Below are 27,551 nucleotides of genomic sequence, written 5' to 3' on the forward strand. Positions count from 1 at the left end.
ATGGAACAGAAAAATATTGTCCCAGTAAACTTTCCTAAACCACCTCCATTTTCAACTTCACAAGTCACACAACCCAAACCTAGTCAACCCACTTGATGACTTAGTCCACGGAGTGTGATCTCTTGTTTATTGAAAACAAGATCGTACCAATCTATCATTCTACGCACTTATCTAATTGTGTGCTTCATTTAATCATCACTTAATCCTTATTTTAGCAGATTAATAAATATATAAGTTTAGGTTAGGTTATATGTCAATTATGGTCCTAATCCCTAATTTTGATGTAGGAATGAGTTGGTATGAAGATTTACTTGAAGATATCAAAGTTAAAGTTTTGATGGCTTGAAGCTAGCTCGAAATCAAGTGAAAAACAGAGAAGCAAGGTTACCTTGGCTTAAAGCTCGCTTGAAGAAACCATATTAAAAGAACAAGTGTTATGTACCATTGTTTCTCGCTTGAAGCAAGCAAGAAGCGAAGGGTAGTTCGCTTGAAGCAAACAAACCTTGCTTCAAGCGAAGTTAAGGAGGTTGAGAATCCTTCAAGGTGAAGTAAAGCTCGCTTGAAGCTATAGCACATATATCTCGCTTGAAGAAATTTGAGGCGGTCCAAAACACTTATGAATAGTTCGTGCTCAAATTTTATGATATCTCTTTTACCATTTTTCACATTCTTAGACACTTAAGACAGGGGAGAACTCTAGGAGACTTGGAGGGAAGGTTGAAGTCTAGTTCTAGAGCGAGACACTGTGACCGATTCGGTTCTTCTTTCTTCGTCTTCATGTTTGTAAAACTATTATGGAAATGGATAGCTCTCTTTTGTTGGTGTCATAATTAATTGTATGGTACTATCATGTTTGTAAAACTATTCGAATTTGGGTAGGGAACTCACATGTTTTTGAGTCAGAGATATAGTTAGTCATCTAATAATCCTGATGTTTAATTTGATAGTCATAGAACGTATAAACTTCAAGATAATTGATGACCCGAGTTTTGTCCTAGTTTTTAGGGTATTTTCTTTGCTTCTTTCTAGCATTTTTCCTTGTCTTATGTAGTGTTTCATATTTTCTCATGCATTTTTCCCTTTGTTTGTGCATTTGCATTGGTTGGGTAATTTGGTGGTTCCTTAGGGACCTTTTTCCTATTTTAGTAGAGTTTTGGGTCTTGTAGTTATTGTCATTAGTTTTCGGTCCATTTGTTTATATTGTGGTTGAACTTCTGATATTTTCAAGTGTGTTTTAATGAGTCTTAAGTTCAGGAGCTGAAGGAAGTTGAAGAAGCATGGAGGATTGAAGGCTAAAACTGAAGGAAGTTGAAGACTGTTGTCTATGGTAATTGGCGCTCGAGCGTCAATTGGTCCAGTAGCGTTTCAAGTAATTGGCGCTCAAGCGCCAATTCCTAGCACTTGAGCGCCCAGACACACCAGAATTTCTCTATGAATAGTTGTAAAGTTGTTTAGTTCTGTATCTTTGCTATACTTTGTATTTTCTTTCATTTCAATAGACCTAGAGTGGGGAGGTTCTCCAAAGCTGAGAGGCTTGCTTGGTGGAGAGGGAGGTTGACCCCTTGGGGGTGGGTGCTTGAGAACCATGGAGGAAGGTGACAACTCCTCTGGAAGGCCATGTCTCCAATCCACCTTGGGTTTCTTCTTTCCTCTCCTCCCTTCCATGTAAGTTGTTTCTATTTCTGAGATGTAACTTGATTCACTCTTGTTCGACAAACCCTTATGCAATTATATTTATGAATTTTTTATTGTTTGGAGTTCCTTTCCATGCTTAATGCATCTTTTGATCAATAGGTGTTATAAGAGCTTCAATCATTCATAAACAGATTGGAAGATTGATACGTGTTATTGTTAGCTTAGTTCATAGAAAGGGGAGAAACACATATGTCTTAGGTTCGTTCACTCTCTTTATGCTTCATGTATCAATTGCCCCTTAGATGATTTTCATGGCTTACGTGACAATTGAAAAATGGATGTGAGTTTAGTAAATGAGAGGAACCGCCCTTTGCATTAGTCATCCAAGAAAATGATTGTATTCGAGTAGGGTTGAGGTTTTCTAGGTGACAATGGAAGACTAGGCCCTTATGTAATAATATATTGAGTTGGGAATGAGGTCTTAACCGAGTGACAGTCGGGATTCTCACCACTAAGATATGATTATCTAGTTAGGAAGATAATTATATGGCACAGGTTTCCATATGCCATTTTTCTGAAGAGGCATGGGTGCCTCCCCTTTCCTAGCCATTGATTTATAATATTTTAATTGAATGGTCCGGATCAGTTGAGGAAAATAATTATGACTTGGTCCTTTGCAGTATTCAAAATATATCTCTGGTCCTATTACATTTTTATATTCACGTAAATGACTGCAATGTTTATCCAATCCAGTATAGACCCTATGAGTTTTGATATCTTAAAATTAGTCTTAACTATATATACACAAAACCATGGATTAAATTCATTTTATGCATCCAAAATCTTAAGGATCCATTGCTCTTCTCTCTTCTCCAAACTTACTTTCTCCTTCTCCTACGAGTGAAAATGGATTAAACCAAATGAGGATGGAGAATGGTGGTTCCAAAAGTGGGGATTGTGCATTGATGAGTTGTGGATCTAAAACTAGGGTTGTCCATGTCAAAAAATATGTTTATGGTTTGGTGATCACAATCTCATAGATAAGAATAGAAAAATAATTGCATAAAACTATTCTCACTTTCTAGGTTCCATAAGTGGTAACTAGCTAGGAAAAATAATTTTATGTTGTTGTTTGTTCAATGTCTGGTGAGAATTTGCGCAAAATCTGTGATGTTCCTCGTCAAGTCACGGTCCCAACAAGTCATACTAGAGCTTTGATGGTGACTTGAGGTGGCCGGAATCATCATTTTCGAAAATGACCCATTTTTAAAAGTTCCCGAAATGAAAATCTGAGTTCATAGATGGATTCAGAAGGCTGAGACGAGTCCGGAACAAGTTTCGGAATCTCAAACGGAGCCCGGACGAAGCCACACTCTCCCGCACTTGCCGGCGAGGTGGCTGGAGAGTGAGCCCACTCTCGGCCACGCACCCCACTCGCGCTAGAGGAAGAAGGAGAGTGGCGGCCACTCTCGGCTGTGAGACACACGCGCCTGATGACGTCAAAGACGCTAACGTGGCTTGTTCTCGTGCTGACATGTGGCAGAATGTGTTTTTTGGAAATTTTGGGTCATTTTTTATCCGTTTTGGGTCCAAGAGGAGTCGATTCTAAGGTTTTCGACCGATCCGGACGCAATGGTATGGTTAGTTTCTTGAAAATCTTTCCAGATTTGCAAATAGGACCAGATATTGGACTTTGAATAAACTTAAGTAATGTGTTTTTTTAATAATTTTGGTCATTTTTATCTGTTTTGGGTCCAAGAGGAGCCGATTCTAAGGTTTTCGACCATTCCAGAAGCAACGGTGGTATTCGTTTCATGAAAATCTTTCCAAATTTGCGGATATGATTAGATCTATTCTAATATTTAAATGAATACTAGTGAATTGATGGATAATGACACTTTTAACCTAATTTAGTTATTCTATAGTCTACGTTAAACTAGGATTATCCATTTTAATGATCTCTTAACTTAATGTTAGTTATTCCATTGACCCTTTTAAACGAATGTAAGTTATACTATTATCTCAATTAGATTATGGTTAGTTATTCTAATGACCCTCCTAACTGAGCTTAGTTATACTATAGTCTCAGTTAAACTAAAGTTTGTTATTCTATAGTCTCAGTTAAATTAGAGCTTCTTATTCTATTGTCTCAGTTAAACTAGAGCTTAAATCAGGGTTATCTATTATAGTGGTTCTCTTAACTTAAGATTAGTCAACTTGTGTTAGCGCAAAAAAAAAAAGAGTCAAAGTAGGGCTGAGCATGGGTCGGGTTCGGGTGGATTCGGGTGAAACATACCGGGTTAGAACGGTTTTGTATCAACCATATCTCCACCCATTTCCGACCGAACTAAGCTTCGGGTATCCCGGGTGTGGGTTGAAACGGTGGGCGGTTTAGGCGGGCGGTTCGGGCGGTTTTGACTAGAGATTAGAGAAGATTAAAAAAATAGAGAAGAATTATTATAGAAAAACGTTGAAAAAATATAGTAGAATTACATAGAACAGAACTTAGTACAGAGAATAAGAAGTCTTGAAAACATATTGTAGAGAAGATAAAAGTACATAAAAGAAAAATTATTGACTATCAATTGTTCAACAAACTCTAAATAGTGAATCCTTAGCTTCATCTTTTAGTCACCAACAAAGACTATGAGCAACCACAACTCTGGAAACCTCCGGTCGAAGAGAATGAGCAATCCACCACATGCATGCACAGATCCTACAATTACACGAAAAAGCTTTCATCTTGCAGTGTTTGTGACTATCAGATCTAGTGTATGGTGGCCCAGCAGAGGTTGGAGAAGAACGCATGGGGCTTGACGGAGGCGTGTTAGAGAGATGGGCGGAGGAAGAGGCGGTTAAGGTGGTGGTTTTGGAGCAGAAAGTAGTGTTGCATTGATGTTCGCGGTGGGGCGAAGCCTTGGCCATGGAAATCTTCAACCGAATTATCAAGCCATGCGGTCCATTGTGTTGGGTAAAGGAGAGTGTCAGAGTGGGAAGATAGAGTATTGAGAGTGGGTTTACATTTGCTGGTTTTTTAGTTTTGTTTGATGGAGTAATACACTTTGAAATTTCCATAAGCTTTAACTTTTCCCAGTAAAAAAGTAGTATAATAAATTAATAAGTGATGGACATCTCTGACTTTGCATCAGACTTGTAACATCTTTACAAATAAAAAAAGTGTATAATGATGATACACTTGCAACCTTCAAAGCTAGTCCTGCACAGCTAGACTAGGCATTGTGTGTGATAGTCATGATACACATTCAAAGATAGACCTGCACATCTAGACTATACATATACGGGTCGGGTTGGGTTTCGACGGGTTTTAAAAATTCAACCCGAACTCGACCGTGTCTACTCATCTGGAACCTTGGCGGTTTGACCCGTTATAATGTATCCGACCCGACCCGCCCATTCATGCTGTTTTTGGCTCGGTTAAGTCGGGTTTGGGTCGGGTCAAATAAACATGCTCAACCCTAAGTCAAAGTATGAAAAAAATGGTCATCAGGCAAACAAAATACCAACAGAATGGGCTAATGCAAAAAATCCCAGATATGCGTTTTTGGCACCAAAAAAGGAAGGGTTAGCAGCAAAAAAACTAGCCCAAGAAAAAAAAATCAAATCCTTATAGAAAAGTGAAGGGCCATCAGCCAAACAAAAAAAACAACAGAATGGGCTAATGCAAAAAGGCTCAGATATGTGTTTTTTGCACCAAAAAAGGAGGGGCCAGTAGATGAAAAAAAACTAGCCCATTTTTCTTTTTTCCGAGTTCTTTTTTCTTCTGATTTCATTTATGACCTTTTTCTAAGGATTTTTTTAATATCAAAAACATACTTTTGAGACTTTAATTCACCGTTTTTGAAATTAATAAAATCTCAATTTGATTGATTAATCTGAGTTAAAATAAATGATTAACTAACTATTGATTGTTATTATAAATACTCTTAATTATGTTGATAATCATAAGAAAGAGGAGGGATGAAAAAATGAACTACAGAAGGTGGATAGGAATCTTATCCTTCTCAACCACTTTAAGCATTAACTTCATGATGATTAAACTCTTTGATTTGGACCCTCGAGAGTTACGACACACCTCAGAGAACCCCATGATGAAGAGGAAAATATAGAACATTTACACTTGGACCTTGAACTAGGGTTAGTTATTTAATAGTCCTGATTAAACTATGATTATATGTTCTACTAACTTTAATAACCTAAGGTTAGTTATTCAATAGTCCCTAGCTAGGGTTAGTTATTCTAGTTACACTCTTAACTTAAGGTTAGTTGTTTTAATAGTTCCGATTAAACTAGAGTATCTATTCTAATGACCATCTTGGTAGGACAGGCCACAATTATAGCATCTGTAAAGAATATTCGATCAAGATGAACCATATGGATGATCAAGATGAACCATGTGGATGATCAAGATGAACATGATGGATGATTGTGATCATAATGATGGATGTCATGATGGGTGGTCAATATGATCATGATAGATGATTAGGATGAACCTGATGGATAACCAGGATGAAAGTCATGGAGGATCAAAATTGTCACGATGGATGGTCAAAATGAAATTGATGTTAGATTATATTTATATAAAAAGGTCAAGAGTGACTTGTCAGAAAGTCAACCATGTTGAACCAACACATCGTTAACTAATCTCGATCTTAAGTTCCTAATATTTGCTAGTTCAAGCAAGATTATTGACATGTCAAAACAACATAACTAGACATATAAAGCTTTTAAGTTTTTAAGATTAGATATTACGGTTAAGATCAACTTGTCGAAACAACCTCATAAAGTTTTCAAGGTTGATAAGTTACAAAGATTAGCCAACTTGACGTGTTTATATATACAATCTAAAGTTTAATTTGATGTATGTGTAAAGTGTAAACAAAGTTTACACCGTCGGTGCATACACATTTAATCATTCAAGTAAATAACTGATTTTATTTTACTAATAATTAAATAGAGATTAATTTTCATGCACTGACAGTGTAAATAAGTTTACACAGGTTCAATCCTATCTCAATTTTTTGGCTCATAATTAATTTTAAATATAATAAATTTAAAATAGGAAATAGAAGGTTGTGATTGATGATTGTGTAAAACTTTTTATACTGTCAGTGCATAAAAATAAACATCAACGAAATAACCTGATTTTAATTTTTGGAGCTCAAAATTAAAATTTTCCCGCTCATATTTTGATTTTTTTGAGATTAAAATACTGATTTTAGTCAATTGATTTTACGTGTGAGCTCCTCCTTTTTTGGCTTATTTTAATATTTCTGCTCCTTTCAGAGTTCCCGCTCTTCCTTCTTTTAGTTTCCCTCTCTTATTCATCTGTCAAAGTATTCAGGATTCAATTGGAGAGAGAAAAAATAAAAGATTATAGAAATCTTATCTCTATCGTACTTGAGATTTTCTATCTCACTAATCTGTCATTTTCATCTTACTCTCACATTTTCACTATCTCTTTATCTCTACCTCTTCTGCATCTCCTTATCACTTTACAGTTGGATCCGGTTCCTCTCCGGCGTCTTACCGCACACGATCGTTGAAGCTCATGACCACCGTCGCGTCTCATCATTCTATCACCGCTCTCGGTGTTGGCCTGCTCACCATATTCCATTCTTCTTCTCCTTCTCTCACGACAGCCAACATGGCTCCTCCTTCCTCCACAGAGCCAAGCACCATCGTCGCCTCTTCTGTTCCAGGCGAGCCACACCCACACCACCAGCAAACCGCGAGCTCCTTCCCTTCCATGGCCGTGAAGCCATCACCACTCCCAAGCTCTATCACTTGGTTATCCAGGTAGTGAACAATGACCCTCCACTTGTTCACCTTCGTCGTTTTGCAGTCCTCCGATGTCGTTTTGGGTTTTTTTTTTGCAGGATGCAAAAGTGTTCATGGTTGGCACTGGCGTAATTGGCTACGGACTCCTCAAGACTCTAGCCCTATCCTGTTTCTCTGACATAAACATCGTCAGGTTCATTTCTTCTCTTGTTTTTAAGGGTTTTTCAGAATTTGAAATATCGGTTTCTTTTTTAGGGTTTTGAGTAAATGGGGTTTCTGTGTTTTTGTTTTTTTTCATGGGTATTTACTTTTGTGGGTATCTGTGGAAACCTGCAAAATCTTAGCTTTATGGTGTTTGATTGTAAGTCTGAAAGTGTTACCCATGTTGAAATTTTCGAAAACTAAGTCATGGATACAACAAGGAGATGCCTTTTGTGCTTTGAGAACCTTGTTTTGTGTATTGGAGGAATGCAAAATTGTTTTTTTTTTTTTTCCTTTAACGGATGAAATATTAGCTTAGCTTGGATAATGACTATTGTTTGTGGTATATTGCTGAATAAGAAAATATCTATTTGCTTAAATCTGAATTATAAGGATAATTACTATTGTTTGTGTTGTGGTATATTGTTGAATCTGAAAATCTCTATTTGCTTGAAATTATCAATATATCTCTATTATACGATGAATCTCCCCCACCCCCCTAAATAGTATCATGTTCAATTAATAGCTGATTTTTGGTCCTAAAATTGATGTCACTTATCACTGTTTTTTGAAATTTTAACTAAGCTAGAGAATCTATTTGCCAAATTCTTAACTAAACCGGTCAACAACTGTGCAAGCCAGGAAAAACTGAAAATCCAGTGGTTAGTCAATGTTAACTAGATCCAAATCTACATGCTCAGGCGGCACAGTTCCTTCACTTCTGTCAGTTCCAAGTAACACATTTTTATGTGAATTTATTGTTAGAATATAAATTAGACTGTCGTGTAGAATGTTGATGGTAGTGTTTGTGGTACTATGTTTCAGCCAAGAACATAGAAAGAAGGTATAGTACCTAGAGTGTGAGGATTGTCATGGGAGAATCCAGAAAGAAAGAGAGTGTAACCGCTTAGAGAGAGAAAGTATAACTGAATTTAGAGTTTGTTATTCATGAAATGAGCCAAGAGTCCTTTACAATTGGTAACCGCCCCTTATTTATAGGCTGGGGGTTGGGCTTTCCTAACTGTCCTTAGTGGGCAGGTTTGGGCCTCTCGGAGGAGGTCCAAACCCCGGCTTTGTGTATCGTCGTGGAGCAAGCATCCCTGGGCGAGGGCCTCCGGGGGTTTCGCCCAGTCCACAAGACACCGCGCTCGAAGCATGAGAGCTAAGAGTGTCTTTAGAACAAAGGCGACGAATGTAAGAAAAACCGACTAATATTGAGGTGAATGAACTGGATAAGTCGCCGACATGGCGTGGTAAATAAAGCTATAGCTAAATTTTAACTTAGTCCATAAGTCCACAAGTGGGCCTAAGGCGGCAGCGTTTGATTCGTCTGTCAGATGCAGCCATTGTCGTCGTGAGTCATGGTGCCTTGACGCGTGTAGGCCGCGTGTAATGCAATGAAGAAAGGCAAAGGTCAGCAAATCTTCAGAATCCCAACCGCTTCAGAATCTCAATTGTTGTCTTAAAAACTTCCCCTCAAATCCCAATATAGCCTGTCAATTTGAATTTGAACCAATCAGTCGTTGTGACTTCCATTTAATGTGTCGGTCCCACTTCCCCAAAATCCGCGTCCATTTCCCCAAAGTAATCATTTCACCTCGTCATCATGGGGCACGATCTTCCATCTATCTTTACACGCAGACATGATCTCGACCACTACTCCCTTATAAAGCCCCTTTCTCCTATCATTCGTCACTTTCAGGACCTTTGAGCTCTGCTTCCTTATTTAGCTTCTCCAATTCTTTCAAAGAGCTAATACCTTAACACCACTTTCTCCATCTTTGTGCCGCCCTCTTCAGTTTTACCTTCTGCAGAATGACTTCCCAATGCCGCCTTCAGAAATCTTCTCGTTCCCAGAGCGGTGTCCCTGCATCTTCACCCCCGGTTGACACTCCTCCTCCAGGAGGGCTTCCCCTCGGTGGGGAGGCCATCGAGGCTTTTTGGTACTGGGTGTTCGCCACCCTTCCTGAACCCACAGACCAAAGTCCCACTCAGGAGGCCGTCTGCCAGCCCTCCGAGCAAGCCCCCGATGAATCCGTCGCCGAAACGGCCCGCCAAGCCGGCGGGCTCTGCTACGAAAAGGCCCTCGAGGACATTCTTGTCATTGGGAAGTGCTTAAATAGATATCGCTCTTGGCAGCGTCGCACGGTTGATCACGGTGCGAAGAAGCCCCATTACTTTTACGTCTATGAGTACTTGTTCCTCGATTTGGAAAATACTTAAGATAAGTAATTCATCAAATTAGAGTTTAGGATAATCTAATATGAAAAAGATTGACATGTTAATCACTTACGCAATGAGTGTATGGCATTGCTTCATAGTCCTCTATGTAAGCAATTCCTCTCCATAATTACTTCTTAGAAAATCTTGTTCATCCTATTCAATCCCCACAGAGAAGACATTTCGTAAACATTCTTCGTCTAGTAGTCTTTGAAATACACCACTACCATTTGTGGGAGCACCATTTAGTCTGTTTTCCTTTGGTGTTGTTTATCTTGCTAACAATTATAATGAAAGCTCAAGATATAATCTTTCTCAATGGACAGCAATAAATGGGAAATGGAATACCAAAACTAGGATTGGAATTTGGAAAGAAAAATGATGGCTGGAAAACAATCCAAAAAGAGTACCCAGTATTCGGAGAGTAATAGACCCTGAGGTTGGTTTGACAAATGAGTGCAAGCGCCAAAAGAATACCCCAGCTCATCACTTGAAATAGTTGTAGTAGACCCTTTAACACTCTAAGTGCCCACTGTAATCTTCCCATCCTTTTATTGCAAAAGCATGGTTTTGACATTTTAGCTGACTACCACTGGATCATCTGCAAATGACTCACCCTGATACTATAAATTTAACAAAGACATCTTATGAGGCAGAGCCATCTACTTGATGACCCATTGATCTCTCTGACTGATGTAACTGCGACTGTTCAATATTCATCACTAACCTATCACTTGTAAGGTAAGAACATAAGAGATTGCAACAAGTAAGTAGGTATAACATGGGAAAAAAAATGAAACATGGATACATGAATTGGAAATAAAAATAGAAGAAAATTATGACCTGGAACCCCGTAGGAGGTTGTGATTGGAGAACTCCTTGAATATCAATCTCTCTTTTGCACATTGTAGTCCAAGTTCAGAGAAATTTTCTACATGAGCTCTAACTGTAATACAAAATATATGTATTATAATATTTCAACCTCAGACCCATCACTTTTACACATTCACAAATCATCACAGAAGAAAAAAAAACTACAAATACACAAGAAATATAGTTGAAATAAATACGTGGATTTCGACGTACAAGGCATGTGCAAAGATTAAAGCAATCAGAATGTAGCTCTTTTGAAGCCTTTGGTGCATTTGAAAAAATATTTTGAAAAAGTTGAAAAAACAAATGATATTAATGGATAACAAAACATATTTACGATAAAAAAAATAAATATTGCTTACGAAAACATAAAAAACAATACATAAGTAACTATAATCTTTTAAAAGTTGTTTAAAAAAAAATGTTAATGTTCTTTTGGCTCTTCATACCTGCAAAATTGATATTTCTTTTGAATAGCTTCCTCCCAATCACTAGCTGATACAATATTGCCCCAACACTCCATAACTCGGCCTGCACCTAAAATAAGGCCTCAAATTTATTTATTTTGTACAAAAGAAAACAGAAACAATTTGTATCAGTAGTTGCAATTTGATCATAGTTCTCTCTTGTCACCTTGGCATCATATTTTTGACTTTCAATTACCATTCCAACCATGTAATAAGCTGAATCACATAGTGTATCTGCCAACGGTAGTGGTGCTCACCTAGTACAACAATAATTCAAGGCACTGTCAATGCACATGAGAAGACTATTTGAGTATTTTTCTTATAAAACTAAAAGGTATATATTATAAACAGCTACTAAACTTACCAATTAGTTTCAATATAAACTAAGAAGGAATAAGATAGCTTAGTGTCTAGTAAACCAAAATTAATGATCCGTGCTATTACTTATTGTATCACAAAAAAACCAACAAACAAAAAAGCAAGAAGAAACATGTCACTCTAGCTTATAGCAGCAATTAATGAGGAATAAACATGCGCTTGTATTGTTTAATTTACTAAGAAACCATCCTACCTGGCAAACCCAAAATTTCCTATTTTCATTATTGGTGTAGCTGCAGTAGTTGCCAACAGTAAGTTCTGCATAATAGAGAAAAACAAAAAGCTCAAACATGAACAAATTACTGTACTTGCAATAATAACACAGACAATTATTTCGGGTTTGAACGGGAGTTGATTATACGATATAACAATAAATCAATACTCACATCTCCATTTCTAAACCAAGTAGCAAGTGCAAACCCACAAATGTAAATCTGAGTTAAAACGAGGTAGTAACATTAAAAGTTGTACATTTGCTCTCCCTTGTGTGCACAAAATTATAGGAGAAAGTAAACTTTCACGACAAGCTAACGCAATCATTGACAGCAACAATCAATGAAGATATACCTGTGGTTTTAAATATCATGTATGAGGTTCTTTTCTTGAAGCACATGCAACCCAGCAGCTACAAAAAGACCCCCGCATTAAAAACGATAGAAATTCAGGTATTGTCAACCAATTAGCACAAGGAATGTGAATTGTGGACGTTAGGGATAGGGTGTAAGAAAAAATCATGTTTGAAAATACATAAGTGCCCATCCATCTAAAATACATATAAATTAGCTTGAAAAGACATAAAAATCATGTTTGAAAGCATTTTTGGCCCCTGATGTTTCAAGTTTGTGCAAATTCCGCCCCTACATTATTTTTGTCGACGTTTCTACCTCTCATGTTTTCAAACAGTGCATCGTCTACCCCTCCGTCAGTCAGGCTTTCTCAGGAGAGGTTCTTCAGTGGATTGGAGAGATGAAGAGGAGTATATGAAGTTGATGATGATCAAGGAAATGATATAAATTAAATTTGCTTGATGTATATATCAATTATGTATGTAACTGAACTGGTTAAATGCATATTTTGTTACTTACAGGTCTTGAGTTTGAATCTCCCATGCCCCCTTTTTTCAATTTCACTTGTAATTTCCACGTGGCAGGTCAGAAAAATATTTAAAAAGAAAGCTAAATCAGCTCATACTGTTAGTTTTTTAATGTTTGACTGACGGAGGGGTAGACGGTGCACTGTTTGAAAACATGAGGGGTAGAAACATCGACAAAAATAGAGTAGGGGTAGAATTTTCACAAACTTGAAACATCAGGGGCCAAAAGTGTTTTTTAGCCTTGAAAATACATAATTGCCCATTAATCTAAGAAAACTTCGCTTGAAAAGACAGGTGGGCCTTCATCCGACCCTATTTCTTTAAAGCTAATAAAGGGCAGGACACTCACCCTCTTACCTGTTCCAGATTTGTAGCGCACACACCCCCATCATTCTTGCATAAGTAGCTTTACCTGCATATAAAGAAGCTCTAAGGTTCCACCATTGTCTATGGGAAGCACATTCAAAATATCGACTGCTTGGTTATCACAATACTGAGAAGGCCTATGATGAAAGAATTTCGGCAACCAGTAGAGGTTGTTGTTGATTATGCCATCCATAGAAACAAGCGAAGCAATTTAAAAATAGAAGAGAAACCCATATTAACAAAAAAACCTATCAGCAGCTGGGGTGTTATTTAAAGATGACAACTAGTGGATCCTAGCCATTTTGTCTGATAAGTAAATAAATTGAAACATAAAACAACTAGTTGATAAAAAAAAGTAAGTTATTGGATCACCTTCATTTCAGGCATCAGTACCCACTAAATAGCAATTCCAACTGTAGCCTTAAAAATTAATTCTGCTAAAGTCTCTTCTGCAATGGACAAGAGCCTAGGAAAAACAACACGTGATTTCTTTAGGTCAGACATACACATACAAGGTTTCAAAGAAAACAATAAAGGAAATAGACAAAGACAAAGAACAGCAAAGAAAGTACCTTGGTAGAAAACTAGTCTGCCACCAAGTTTGAGTCAACCCTCAAATTATGATTATTCAAAAGGCAACAAGGGTCTACAATCCGAATTAGCATTCTCACGACATTAGGGTCATTGTTCACATGATTCACCATCTCGTTTTAGGGACAAACTGTAATGATTTCCATCAAAAGGGTCAACTCTCAAATTATCATTATCTGAAAGGCAACAAGGGTCCGTAATAAGAATTAGCATTCTCACGACTTTAGAGTCATTGTTCACATGATTTACCATCTCGTTTTAGGGACTCACTTTAACAATTTCCATCAAAACAGTCGGCCCACAAATTATCATTATCTGAAAGGTAACAAGGGTCCATAATCAGAATTATCATTCTCACGACTTAAGGTACATTGATTAACCATCTTGTTTTAGCAATTACTATTGAAGATTTCCATAAAAAATGACTACCTGCAAATGATTATCAGAATAGCATTCTCACTACATCATGGTCATTGTGCACATGATTAATCATGTCGTTTTATGCACTAATTTTACGAACTCGCATTGATGATTACCATCAAAAGGGTCAGCCCTCAAATTATCATAACCCGAAAGGCAACAAGGGTCCATAATGAGAATTAGTCATCTCACGACTTTAGGTTCATTGTTCACATGACTATCCATTTCACATTAGGGACTTGTTTTATGGACTCGCATTAATGATTTCCGTCAGAAGGGTCAGACCTCAAATTATCATCATTCGAAAACCAACGGTCCATAATTAGAATTTTCATTCTCACGACTTTTGGTATCATTGTTCACATGATTAGCCATCATAGAATAGGGGCTATGATGATTTCCGTCAAAAGGATCGTCTCTAAAATTATAATTAAAAAGGCAACAAGGGACAACAATCAGAATTTGCAATCGAATTGCTTTAAGGTCATCATTGTTCACAAGATTAACTATCTCGTTTTAGGGACTTGTTTAGGGACTCCCACTGATGATTTCCATCAAAAGGGTCAGCCCTCAAATTATCATTATCTGAAAGGCAACAAGGGTCCTTGGTGAAAATTAGTCATCTCACTACTTTAGGGTCATTGTTAACATGATAAACCATTTCGCTCTAGGGACTTGTTTTATGGACTCGCATTAATGATTTCGGTCAAAAGGGTCAGACCTCAAATTATCATCATACGAAAACCAACAACAGTCCATAATAAGAATTTTCATTCTCACGACTTTGGGTATCATTATTCACATGATTAACCATCATAATTTAGGGACTCGCATAGATAATATCTGTCAAAATGGTCATCTCTCAAGTTATTATTCAAATGGCAACAAGGGACCATAATTAGTATTAGCATTATTGCGACTTTAGGTTCATTGTTTAAAAGATTAACTATTTAATTTTAGAGATTCACATTGATGATTTCCTTCTAAAGGGCCTGCCCTCAAATTATCATCAGTCGAAAGCCAACAAGGGTCCATAATCTGAATTTGCAATCTCACAACTTTTGGTATCATTGTTCACATGATTAACCATCATAGTTTAGGGGCTCGCAATGATGATTTCCGTCAAAAGGTTCATCACTCAAATTATTATTAAAAAGGCAACAAGGGTAAATAATCAAAATTAGCAATCTAACGGCCTTAGGATCATTGTTCACATGATTAACTATCTTGTTTTAGGGACTTGTTTAGGGAATTCCACTGATGCTTTCCATCAAAAGTGTCAGCCCCTAAATTATCATTATCCGAAAGGCAACAAGGGTCCATAATGAGAATTAGTCATCTCACTACTTTAGGGTCAATGTTCACATGATTAACCATTTCGCTTTAAGGACGTGTTTTATGGACTCACCATAATGATTTCCGTCAAAAGGGTCAGACCCCACATTATCATCATTCGAAAACAAACAACGGTCCATAATAAGTATTTTCATTCTCACGACTTTTGGTATCATTGTTCACATGATTAACCATCATGATTTAGGGACTTATTTTAGGGACTCGCATTGATAATATCCGTCAAAAGGGTCATCTCTCAAATTATTATTCAAAAGGCAACAAGGGTCCATAATCAGAGATAGCATTCTTGGGACTTTAGGGTCTTAGTGTTCACTTCATTAAGCATCTCGTTTTAAGGACTCGCATTGATGATCTCCATAAAAAGTGTCTGCCCTCAAATTATCATTATTTGAAAGGCAATAAGGGTCATAAACTCATAATCTGAATGTGCAATCTCACGACTTTGGTATCATTGTTCGTATGATTAACCTTCATAATTTAGGGACTCAATTTAGGGGCTCGCAATGATGATTTCCGTCAAAAGGGTCATCTCTCAAATTTTCATTATCCGAAAGGCAACAAGGGTCCATAATAAGAATTAGCATTCTCACGACTTTAGTATCATTGTTCACATGATTTACCATCTCATTTTAGGGACTCACTATTGATTTCCATCAAAAGGGTCAACCCTCAAATAATCATTATCCGAAAGACAACAAGGGTCTATAATCAAAATTGATATTATCGCGATTTTAGGGTCATTATTCACATAATTAATCATCTCGTTATAGGGCCAAGTATTGATGATTTCCGTCAGGAGGGTCAACCCACTAATTATCATTTTTCGAAAGGCAACATGGGTCCATAATCAGAATTAGCATTCTCACAACCTAAGGTACATTGTTCACAAGATTAACCATCTCGTTTTAGCGATTACTATTGAAAATTTCCATAAAAAATGACTACCCTCAAATTATTATTATTCGCAAGGCAACAATGGTCTATAATCAGAATAGCATTCTCCCTACATCACAGTCATTGTTCACATGATTAACCATGTCGTTTTAAGGACTCATTTTACGAACTCGCATTGGTAATTACCATCAAAAGGGTCAGCTCTCAAATTATAATTACCCGAAAGGCAACAATGGTCCATAATTAGAATTAGCCAACTCATGACTTTAGGGTCATTGTTCACATAATTAACCATTTCGCTTTAGCGACTTGTTTTATGGACTTCCATTGATGATTTCCGTCAAAAGGGTCAGACCTCAAATTATCATCTTCCGAAAACCAACAACGGTCCGTAATAAGAATTTGCAATCTCACGACTTTTGGTATCATTGTTCACATGATTAACCATCATAATTTAGGGGCTCGCAATGATGATTTCCGTCAGAAGGGTCTTCTCTCAAATACTAATTAAAAAGGTAACAAGGGTCAATAATCAGAATTAGCAATCAAATGGCTGTAAGGTCATCATTGTTCACAAAATTAACTATCTCGTTATAGGGACTTGTTTAGTGGCTCGCATTGATGATTTCCATCAAAAGGGTCAGCTCTCAAATTATCATTATCCGAAAAGCAACAAGGGTCTACAATGAAAATTAGCCATCTCACTACTTTAGGGTCATCATTCACATGATTAACCATTTCGCTTTAGGGACTTGTTTTACGGACTCGCATTAATGATTTCCGTCAAAAGTGTCAGACCTCAAATTATCATAACTCGAAAGGCAACAAGGGTCCATGACCAGATTTAGCAATCTCGCAACTTCTGTGTCATTGTTCACATAATAAACCATCTCGTGTTAGAGACTCGCATTGATGATTCTCATCCAAAAGGTCAGCATTCAAATTATCATATTTCTAAAGCAAACAAGGGTCCATAATCAGAATTAGCATTCTTGTTTTAAGGACCCGCATTGATGATTCCCATCAAAAGGGTCAGCCCTCAAATTATCATTATCTGGATGGCAACAAGGGTACATAATCAGAACTAGCATTCTCGCGACTTTAGGGTCTTATTGTTCACTTCATTAACCATCTCGTTTTAGGGACTCGCATTGATGATTTCAGTTAAAAGTGACAGCCCTCAAATTAGCATTCTTGCGACTTTAGGTTTGTTGTTCACATTATTAATATTCTCTAATCATTCTCGTTTTAGGGTGATTTGTGATTTATAATTTCCCTCCAATAACAATTGTGTTTCCGAAATCACATGGATCGTGATCACCTCAAGCAACTTCACTATATTGGGATTCATCGGTGATCTGTAATTTGTAATTTCCCTCCAATAATCACAATTATGTGTTTTCGAAATCACATGGGCCAGCATCACCTCAAAGAATCTCACCATATTGGGAAGCCTCAGTGATTTGTGATTTATAATTTCCCTCCAATCACAATTATGTGTTTCCAAATCACATGGGTCACGATAATCTCAAGCAACCTCACTATATTGGGATGCCTCGGTAATCTGTGATTTATAATTTCCCTCCAATCACAATTATGTAGTTCCTAAATCACATGGCTCATGATCACCTAAAGCAACCTCACTATATTGGGATGCCTTGGTGATATGTGATTTAAAATTTTCCTCAAATAAAAGCGCTAACGTGTTTCGGAAATCACATGGGTCATGATCACCTCAAGCAACGTCACCATATTGGGATGCATCGGTGATTTGTGATTTATCATTTCCCAGAAATCACAATTATAATGTCCTTCTAATCATAATTATGTGTTTCCAAAAGCATGGTATTGGCATTTAAGCTGACTACCACTGGATCGCTGATATTATAAATGTAACAAAGACATCTTATCAGAGGCAGAGCCATCTACTTGATGAATCATTGACCATTCTGACTGATATAACTGAGACTGCTCAATATTCACCACTGACCTATCACCTATAACCTAAGAATATGAGACTACAACAAGTAGCCCTAACATGGAAAGAAAACGAAACATGGATACATGAATTGAAATTGAAAATAGAAGAAAAATATGACCTGAGATCCCGTAGAAAATTGTGATTGGAGAACTCCTTCAATGTCAATCTTTCCTCTGCACGTTGAAGTCCAAGTACTGACCTATCACCTATAACCTAAGAATATGAGACTACAACAAGTAGCCCTAACATGGAAAGAAAACGAAACATGGATACATGAATTGAAATTGAAAATAGAAGAAAAATATGACCTGAGATCCCGTAGAAAATTGTGATTGGAGAACTCCTTCAATGTCAATCTTTCCTCTGCACGTTGAAGTCCAAGTTCGGAAAAGTTTTCTAAATGAGCTCTAACTGTAATACAAAATATATGTATCATAAAATTTCAACCTTAGACCCATCACTTTTACACGTTCACAAAGCATTGCAGAAGAATAATTAAGTACAAATGCACATGAAATATAGTTGAAATAAATACCTGGATTTCGATGTAAAAGGCTTGTGCTAAGATTCAAGCAATCAGATTGTAGCTCTTTCAAAGCCTTTGGTGGAAGGTGCAGTTCAGTACATGACAAAATAATTTGAAAAAGCTGAAAAAACAAATGATATTGATGGATAAGAAAGATATTTACGTTAAAAAAATAAATATTACTTACGAAAACATAAAAAACAATACATACGTAACTATAATCTTTTAAAAGTTGATTAAAAAAATAGTTAATGTACTTTTGCCTCTTCACTACCTGCAAAATTGATATTTCTATTGAATGGCTGCCTCCCAATCACTAGCTGATACAATATTGCCCCAACACTCCATAAATCAGCCTGCACCTATAACAATGCCTCAATTTTATTTTGTACAAAAGAAAACAGGAACAGTATGTATCAGTAGTTGCAATTTGATCCCAGTTCTATCTTCTCACCATGGTCTCATACTTTTGACTTTCAATTACCATTGCAGCCATGTGATAAGGTGAATCATATAGTGTATCTGCCAACTGCTGAGGTGCGAACCTAGTACAACAATAAATCAAGGCACTGCCAATGCACATGAGAAGACTATTTGAGTATGTTTCATATAAAACTAAAAGGTATATATTATAAAGTATAAACAGCTACTAAACTTACAATTAGTTTCAATATAAACTAAGAAGGAATAAGATAGCTTAGTATCTACTATCTAGTAAACCAAATTATTAATGACCCGTGCTATTACTTGTATTACAAAAAAATCAAGAAATAACATCACTGAAAAAACGAACAAACAAAGAAGCAAGAAGAAACAGGTCTGTTAGAATATAATATAAAACCATTAAAGTGGCCCTTACCCAACAGCTTCAGCTTTTGGGATAAGTTGTTATTTGACAAGGTCACTCTAGCTTATAGCAGCAATTAATGAGGAATAAACATGTGCTTGTATTGTTTAATTTACTAAGAAACCATCCTACCTTGCAAAACAAAAAGTCAAAACATGAACAAATTACTGTGCTTTCAATAATAACAGACAATTATTACAGGTTTGAACGGGAGTTGATTATATGATAAACATTAAATCAATACACATGTCAGTGTTTAGGAGAGCTTATGCAAACAGCTTGGGAAGAGCTTATTTGAGCTTATCTGATAGCATAAGCTCTTATGTCAGTGTTTGGGAGAGCTTATGCAAACAGTTTATGGTCTACCATAAGCTGTTTTGAGCTTATTTTCATAAGCTATTCAGATTCATGATAGCTTATGAAAAAGATCTTATGCTTATATATAACTTATTTTCGATTTATTTCAATAAATTTTTTAAAATAACTTATGAATAAGCGCTTATGTCAAAAGCGCTTATGACCATAAGCGCTTAATTAAGCTGTGTTTCCAAACGGGGCCTTAGTAGGTCCTTAAAGAGCTTTTGGGTCTTATAAAAAGCGCTATATCATGAAACATTTATAGTTATTCTGATACACATTATAAAACGCTTTTATATGGAAAGCGCTTTAATAGTGACCCATACAACATTTGAAATAACAAAAAGGGTTAATCATCAAATTGGTCCCTGTCTTTGTATGGTCGTTTGAGATAGGTCCCTCCCCGGAAAAAATTGTGCATATGATCCCTCCGATTGCATCTAGTTTGGATTTGGTCCTCGCCGGAGGGCGGAGCTCCGGCGAGACTGCTGAGTGGCAGGCAAACGGTGATGTGGCTTTATCCACGTCATTTTTAATTAAATTTTATTTCCACATAAATAATTATTATTTAAAATAAACTAAAATTAATTTAATTAAGAAAAAAAACTTTAATCCATAATCAGGTAGAAGAAAAAGAGAATAATGGGTGTAGCTGCAGTAGTTGCCAACAGTAAGTTCTGCATATTAGAGAAAAACAAAAAGTTCAAACATGAACAAATTACTGTACTTGCAATAATACCACAGACAATTATTACGGGTTTGAACGGGAGTTGTTATATGATATAACAATAAATCAATACTCACATCTCCATTTCTAAACCAAGTAGCAAGTGCAAACCCACAATTTCTGAAGGTGATCTGAAAATGAGTAGATCGTCATATACTACTCAAATACATATTTGGTTGACAAAAAATAGTGGCCTGAGGGACTGATTTGGTTTCAAGCATCGGTGTAGTGATTTAGATATATTTTCAGAAACTAGCATCACCAATATTATCTTTTTCTAACGACTAATTGAAGGTGTTCAATTTTACAAAAAACACCACCAGCAAAATGCAAAGGGCAAAAAGTGGGATCAATTGAGTTCAATAGCACTCACCTAATTGCCACATGAAATGGTGAGCAATGGATTTCAGAAACTCTGCCATGGCAACTGATGTAAGCAGCAGGGTCTCCATCACCACAATAATCCAAAACACCCCGCGAGAATGTCAATGATTATGAAGGAGAATATATGATTTGTTATAATGACTGAAGACGCAAAGACCCACCGGAGAATGCAAAGATTACACATCCCATCGGTAGCATGTTCTTGATTACACACTGGCGAACGTTCTTGAGTAGGACACCGGCACTACCTCCTCTGCATTCTTTTACTCATCACGCAGGCAGAACTCCTTGAATGTCAATCTCTCCTCTGCACATTGAAGTCCAAGTTCAGAGAAATTTTCTACATGAGCTCTAACTGTAATAAAAAATATATTTATCATAAAATTTCAACCTCGGACCCATCAATTTTACATGAAATAACTCGATTTCGACGTAAAAGGCTTTTGCAAAGATTCAAGCAATCAGAATGTAGCTCTTTCAAAGCCTTTGGTGGATGGCGCAGATCAGTACATGAAAAAATATTTTGAAAAAGCTGAAAAAACAAATGATATTGATGGATAAGAAAGATATTTACGATAAAAAAATAAATATTGCTTACAAAAACATAAAAACAATACATACCTAACTAATATCTTTTAAAAGTTGATTAAAAAAATAATTACTGTACGTTTGCCTCTTCACTACCTGCAATTGACTATTTTTATAGAATGGCTGCCTCCCAATCACTATCTGACACAAACAAATCTAATGGTGTAAAATACATTGGCAATCTCATTTTAACTTCAAAATTACTAATGTGCACTCTTCTTTGATGAGGTGGTTTATATTATTAATTTACGGAATATTATAGGGAACTTATTACGGATATTGACCAATTAGTTCCAACTTCCAAAAACAGAAACAGAAGCTAGCCTTCAGTTTCAATACTATTTGATACTCACAATTTGAAGAAAGATTAGACCAGCACTATAAATTCAGTTGTCTGAAACAAGAAAACCATAATAAGTAACATAGGGAAATATTATGACAAGATAAATGAGGCTATTAATCTTCCAGTATATTAAATGGACTGGGAACCAGGCTACATGTTTATAAGTCAATGAAATATGAGAAATGATGAAATTCCAAAATGAAGGAGTGAAGGAAAGCAAGAATGAGATTATCCGAAAAATAAAGAACGGGTGTTGCAGATGATACTTTCAGGTGAGTTACGTCCTGAGCAAGCACAATTTCTGTCCTTCCACCGCTGATCGCCACCACTTCCAAGGAAGAACATCATCCCACCAAGAATTTATTCAACACCGTCTAATGGCAACTATTCGACCCAATGGTTCCAATATCCTAATGTCGTCAATCCCTATCAATTTATTCTTTCCGTCAATTAGTTAGGAATCTGAAATTTCCTTATGCTTAAAACTCACCACTTTAAAGGCACCTCTTCCAATTTGCATGTTATCATGAAAATCATAATACCCAAATAAAAGAAACGAGAGAAAAATTACCAATCAAAAATCAACAAGATTTAATGTTATCTATGCACAGCGAGCTTGCTTGTCTAATTCCAAGCTTCAAGGATATAGAAAACCATCTGCAAATTAACATTTATAAGAAATTAAGCAACTTGGCTTGAAAAGACAGGTGGGCCTTCATCCAACCCTATTTTTTAAAGCTAATAAAGGGCACGACACTCACCCTCTTACCTGTTCCAGATTTGTAGCGCACACCCCCATCATTCTTACACACTAAGTAGCTTTACCTGCATAAAAAGAAGCTCTAAGTTTCCACCGTTGTCTGTGGGAAGCACATTCAAAATGTCGACTGCTTGGTTATCACAATACCGAGAAGGCCTATGATTAAAGAATTTCGGCAACCTGTAGAGATTGTTGTTGATTATGCCATCCATAGAAACAAGCACAGCAATTTAAAAATAGAAGACAAACCCATATTAAAAAAAAAACCTATCAGCAGCTGTGGTGTTATTTAAAGATGCCAATTTGGTTCATATTTAGCTATTTTGTCTGATACATAAATAAATTGAAAAATAAAACAACTAGTTGATCAAAAAAAGTAAGTTATTGGATCACCTTCATTTCAGGCATCAGAACTCGCTCAACAGTGGTTCCAAATGTAGCCTTAAATATTAATTCTGCTAAAGTCTCTTCTGCAATGGACAAAAGCCTAGGAAAAAAACATCACGTGATTTCGTAAGGTCAGACATACACATACAAGGTTTCAAAGAAAACAATAAAGGAAATAGACCAAGACAAAGAACAGCAAGGAAAGGTACCTTGGTAGAAAACTATTCTGCCACCAAATTTGAGTCAACCCTCAAATTATCATTATCCGAAAGGCAACAAGGGTCCATAATCACAATTAGAATTACCGCGACTTTAGGGTCATTGTTGACATGATTTACCATCTCGTTGTAGGGACTGATGATTTCCATCAAAACAGTCAACCCTCAAATTATCATTTCCGAAAGGCAACAAGGGTCCATAATCAGAATTAGCATTCTCAAGACTTTAGAGTCATTGTTCACACGATATACCATCTCGTTTTAGGGAATCACTTTAATGATTTCCATCAAAAGGGTCGACCCTCAAATAATCATTATCCGAAAGGCAACAAGGGTCTATAATCGAAATTGATATTCTCGCGACTTTAGGGTCATTGTTTACATGTTTAATCGTCTCGTTTTAGGGGCAAGCATTGGTGATTTCCGTCAAATAGGGTCAGCCCACAAATTATCATTATTCGAAAGGCAACAAGGGTCCATAATCACAATTAGCATTCTCACGACTCTAGGTACATTGTTCACAAGATTAACCATCTCGTTTTAGTGATTCCTATAGAAGATTTCCATCAAAAATGTCTACCCACAAATTATTATTATTCGCAAGGCAACAAGGGTCCACAATCAGAATAGCATTCTCGCTACATCATGGTCATTGTTCACATGATTAACCATGTCATTTTATGGACTTATTTTACGAACTCGCATTGATGATTACCATCAAAAGGGTCAGCCCTCAAATTATCATTACCCAAAAGGCAACACGGGTCCTTAATCAGAATTAGCATTCTCAAGACTTAAGGGTCGGAATTTACATGATTTACCATCTCGTTTTAGGGACTTATTTTACGAACTCGCATTGATGATTACCATCAAAAGGGTCAGCCCTCAAATTATCATTACCCAAAAGGCAACAAGGGTCCATAATCAGGATTAGCATTGTCAAGACTTAAGGGTCATAATTTACATGATTAACATTCTCTCATCATTCCCATTTTAGGGTGATTTGTGATTTATAATTTCCCACCAATAACAAGTGTGTTTCCAAATCACATGGGCCACGATAATCTCAAGCAACCTCCCTATATTGGGATGCCTCGGTAATCTGTGATTTATAATTTCCCTCCAATGACAATTATGTAGTTCCGAAATCACATGGGTCATGATCACCTAAAGCAACCTCACTATATTGGGATGCCTCGGTGATATGTGATTTATAATTTTCCTAAAATAAAAGCGCTTACGTGTTTCGGAAATCACATGGGTCATGATCACCTCAAGCAACGTCAGCATATTGGGATGCATCAGATCTGTGATTTATCATTTCCCAGAAATCACAATTATAATTTCCTTCTAATCATAATTATGTGTTTCCAAAATCAAATGGGTCATGATCACCTCTAGCAACCTCACTACATCTGGATGCCTCGGTGATCTGTGATTTAATATTTCCCTCTAATAATCACAATTAGGCATTTCTGAAATCACATGGGCCATGATCACCTCAAGCAACCTCACCATAATGGGATACCTCGGTGATTTGTGATTTATAATTTTCTTTCAAGCACAATTATGTGTTCTTGGCGACACCTTCATTAGCTATATATTTCTTTAAATTGGGGGTAAAATTGAAGTGGTCAAGTATTTATGATGTGCCTAATGCGTAAAGATGAAGCCAAGAGGCAATCATGCGTAACAAGCCGTGGGTTTTAATTTTGTTTTAACTGCAATGCAAACAAATGAAAGAAGCGCGCGACACATAGGTCTCTTGATTCTATTTCAATTTTCAACAACAAAAAACCAACTAAAATCCAACCAGCTACATATATTTTTAATTTTAATTTACGTATTTATAAAAATAAAAAATACCATGTAATAATTCATAATAAGTTACATAATTTACTTTATGGGAATAATTCTTCTTCAATACTCAAGTTTCTACTCAGTTACAAGATGTGATAAAATAAGGAAGGGACTAACCTCATTTAAAATTTCATCTATCTCCAAGGATTAAAGTTTAGAGCTCCACTATACACAAACATCTAAATGAACGGCGGAAAGAAATGGAACCATCCTTCTGGAATAACAAAATCTGCTCAACAACAGATAAGTCAGTGTCAGTGGTCGGTAATAAAACTTTTACATGCATACCATGGCTTTAAAAATAGTAAGATTAATACTAAATGATGATAAACCATAGAAAACCAAGAATTTAATTTCCCATGAATTGAAAATGTAGTTTTACACATAAGTCATAACTACAAGTATCTCATCAAATTAGAGTTCAGGATGATCTAATATGAAAAATAGTGAAATGTTATCCAATTACGCATTGAGTGAATTGCATTGCTTTATAGTCCTGCATGTAAGCCATTCCTCTCCATAATTACTTCTTAGAAAATCTTGTTAATCGGATTCAAGCTTGTCCGTCTATTGCTTAATTGGATAACATCCTTTCTTTCCAAAAGCATGGTATTGGCATTTAAGCTGACTACCACTGGATCATCTGTAAATGACTCAGCCTGATACTATAAATGTAACAAAGACATCTTATCTGAGGATGAGCCATCTACTTGATGAAACATTGTCGTCTTCATAAAGCCTTATATAACTTGAAACAGGTCCCTCGTATCAGAGACTACGATCTACCCTTTATAGTTTGGCTTTATCTCAAGAAAGCGTGATCCCTCTCTATTTGTCTATTCAAACTGGCTCAGACACTTTGTATGCTCTGATACTATGTTACAAAGGTAGAGAGGTAAAGGGAGAGCGAGAAAGTGTAACTAAATTAAATCAGTTATTCTGTTATTGAATCGTGGTGAATGATACAAGTGCTACTCACTTTATAAAAGAGCCTTGCCTTTGTAGTTTGCTTACATGAGAAGCTTCAAACTACACTAACTGAATGAAGTTGTTAACCAACAGCATATCAAAACTCACTGCCTCTAAGGCCATGAGAGAAATTTTCCCACATATAAACTAACCTTCATCTTTTAAGTTAAGAATTAAAGATTTAAAAAGGATTGTGTTAGAAGTATGTTTATCAAGGATTAAATGTCTACTTGAGGTTTGATACAAACAGGTAGCCCTTTTTAATATTTGGCTGGTGGTAAGATAAATGAAGCCTGAAATTGCTGAAAGATACATTACATTATTCCTGACATATAGGGATAAAATAGTAAAGTATGGCCCAAAAAAGCAAAAATAATAATAATAGTGATTATTACAAGAGATTGAAGATCGATTATTACAAGAGATTGAAGATCTTTAAGTTTAATCATCATAAACATAATCAACATCTCCATATTAATCATATTTTACCAGACTTGAGTACAAAATATATACAATTACGAGACATTTAAAGATGTATATTCATGAAACAGTCTGTTTGAATTAAGTACCTGTAATCTAAGATAAGCAAAGATTGGAGTTTCCATCAAGCGAATCAATTTATCCGGATGGACCAGAAACTTGACATGTATATCCTCCTCAACCAGAGATTGAATCACAGCACTGCATGCCTGTAAGTCTGTTAAGGAAGATGCAAAATTATTATCACACAAAGGGAGCATGTAGTCCAAATAAAGCTAGAGGGTAAAGCCGTAAAGCTAATATCCACAAATAGAAATTGTTGTGTGGGTGTATCCATGTGCACATGTGCTAGAGAAAGAGACTTAAAATGGAAACCAATAATCATAACCAAGTTACAGATATCTACCTGTGCTAAAAAGCAAAGACTTATAATTGCCATTGGAGAATGACACCAAGAGGCATACAGAGACACATACTAGTCCTTCCGTGCAGGATTAACCAGTGATTGCTTCAAAAGATCTCGAATCTCAGATAAGTTCGATGATGTAAGTAAGATCAAATTCAGAGCCTGAAAATTTAACAAAGGGAAAAAAAAAAAAAAAAAAAAGCAGATGCAGATAAATACTGTTTCACTCACTACATAGGGTTGCCTAAATGTCAGACTTAATGAAAAGATATAGTAAAAGAACAATTAAACAAGCACAACAAAAAATATACTATTGATAAGTGTCCAAGAACTGTGGATCTCAAAATCACCTAGAATAGTTATACATTAGACACTACTCACAAACCACTCTAGTTCTATAAAATTTATTGTAGCCTACAACAGAG

General features: G+C 36.3%; 1 pseudogene across 1 annotated transcript in view; it reads right to left on the reverse strand.

The window, feature by feature from the left end:
- Nucleotides 1-4,070: 4,070 nt before the first annotated feature.
- Nucleotides 4,071-27,551, reverse strand: part of LOC130742563 (protein VAC14 homolog) — a 37,568-nt pseudogene continuing 14,087 nt past the window's right edge. Inside the window, exons 20-46 of the transcript XR_009021198.1 lie at nt 27,127-27,288; nt 26,810-26,937; nt 23,200-25,500; nt 22,954-22,986; nt 22,816-22,871; nt 22,618-22,703; nt 22,313-22,472; nt 21,507-21,647; nt 21,105-21,422; nt 20,809-20,862; nt 19,660-19,775; nt 19,255-19,369; nt 19,075-19,162; nt 18,810-18,921; nt 18,583-18,685; nt 18,393-18,480; nt 13,894-13,938; nt 13,605-13,799; nt 13,405-13,498; nt 13,024-13,078; nt 12,141-12,198; nt 11,960-12,007; nt 11,767-11,831; nt 11,362-11,452; nt 11,178-11,265; nt 10,266-10,801; nt 4,071-5,111 (exon numbers count right to left, since the gene is read on the reverse strand). The product of XR_009021198.1 is annotated as a protein VAC14 homolog (transcript). The remainder of the gene's footprint in view (nt 5,112-10,265; nt 10,802-11,177; nt 11,266-11,361; nt 11,453-11,766; nt 11,832-11,959; nt 12,008-12,140; nt 12,199-13,023; nt 13,079-13,404; nt 13,499-13,604; nt 13,800-13,893; nt 13,939-18,392; nt 18,481-18,582; nt 18,686-18,809; nt 18,922-19,074; nt 19,163-19,254; nt 19,370-19,659; nt 19,776-20,808; nt 20,863-21,104; nt 21,423-21,506; nt 21,648-22,312; nt 22,473-22,617; nt 22,704-22,815; nt 22,872-22,953; nt 22,987-23,199; nt 25,501-26,809; nt 26,938-27,126; nt 27,289-27,551) is intronic.

The sequence above is a fragment of the Lotus japonicus genome, chromosome 3 (assembly GCF_012489685.1).
Source record: "Lotus japonicus ecotype B-129 chromosome 3, LjGifu_v1.2".
Taxonomy (NCBI): Eukaryota; Viridiplantae; Streptophyta; class Magnoliopsida; order Fabales; family Fabaceae; genus Lotus; species Lotus japonicus.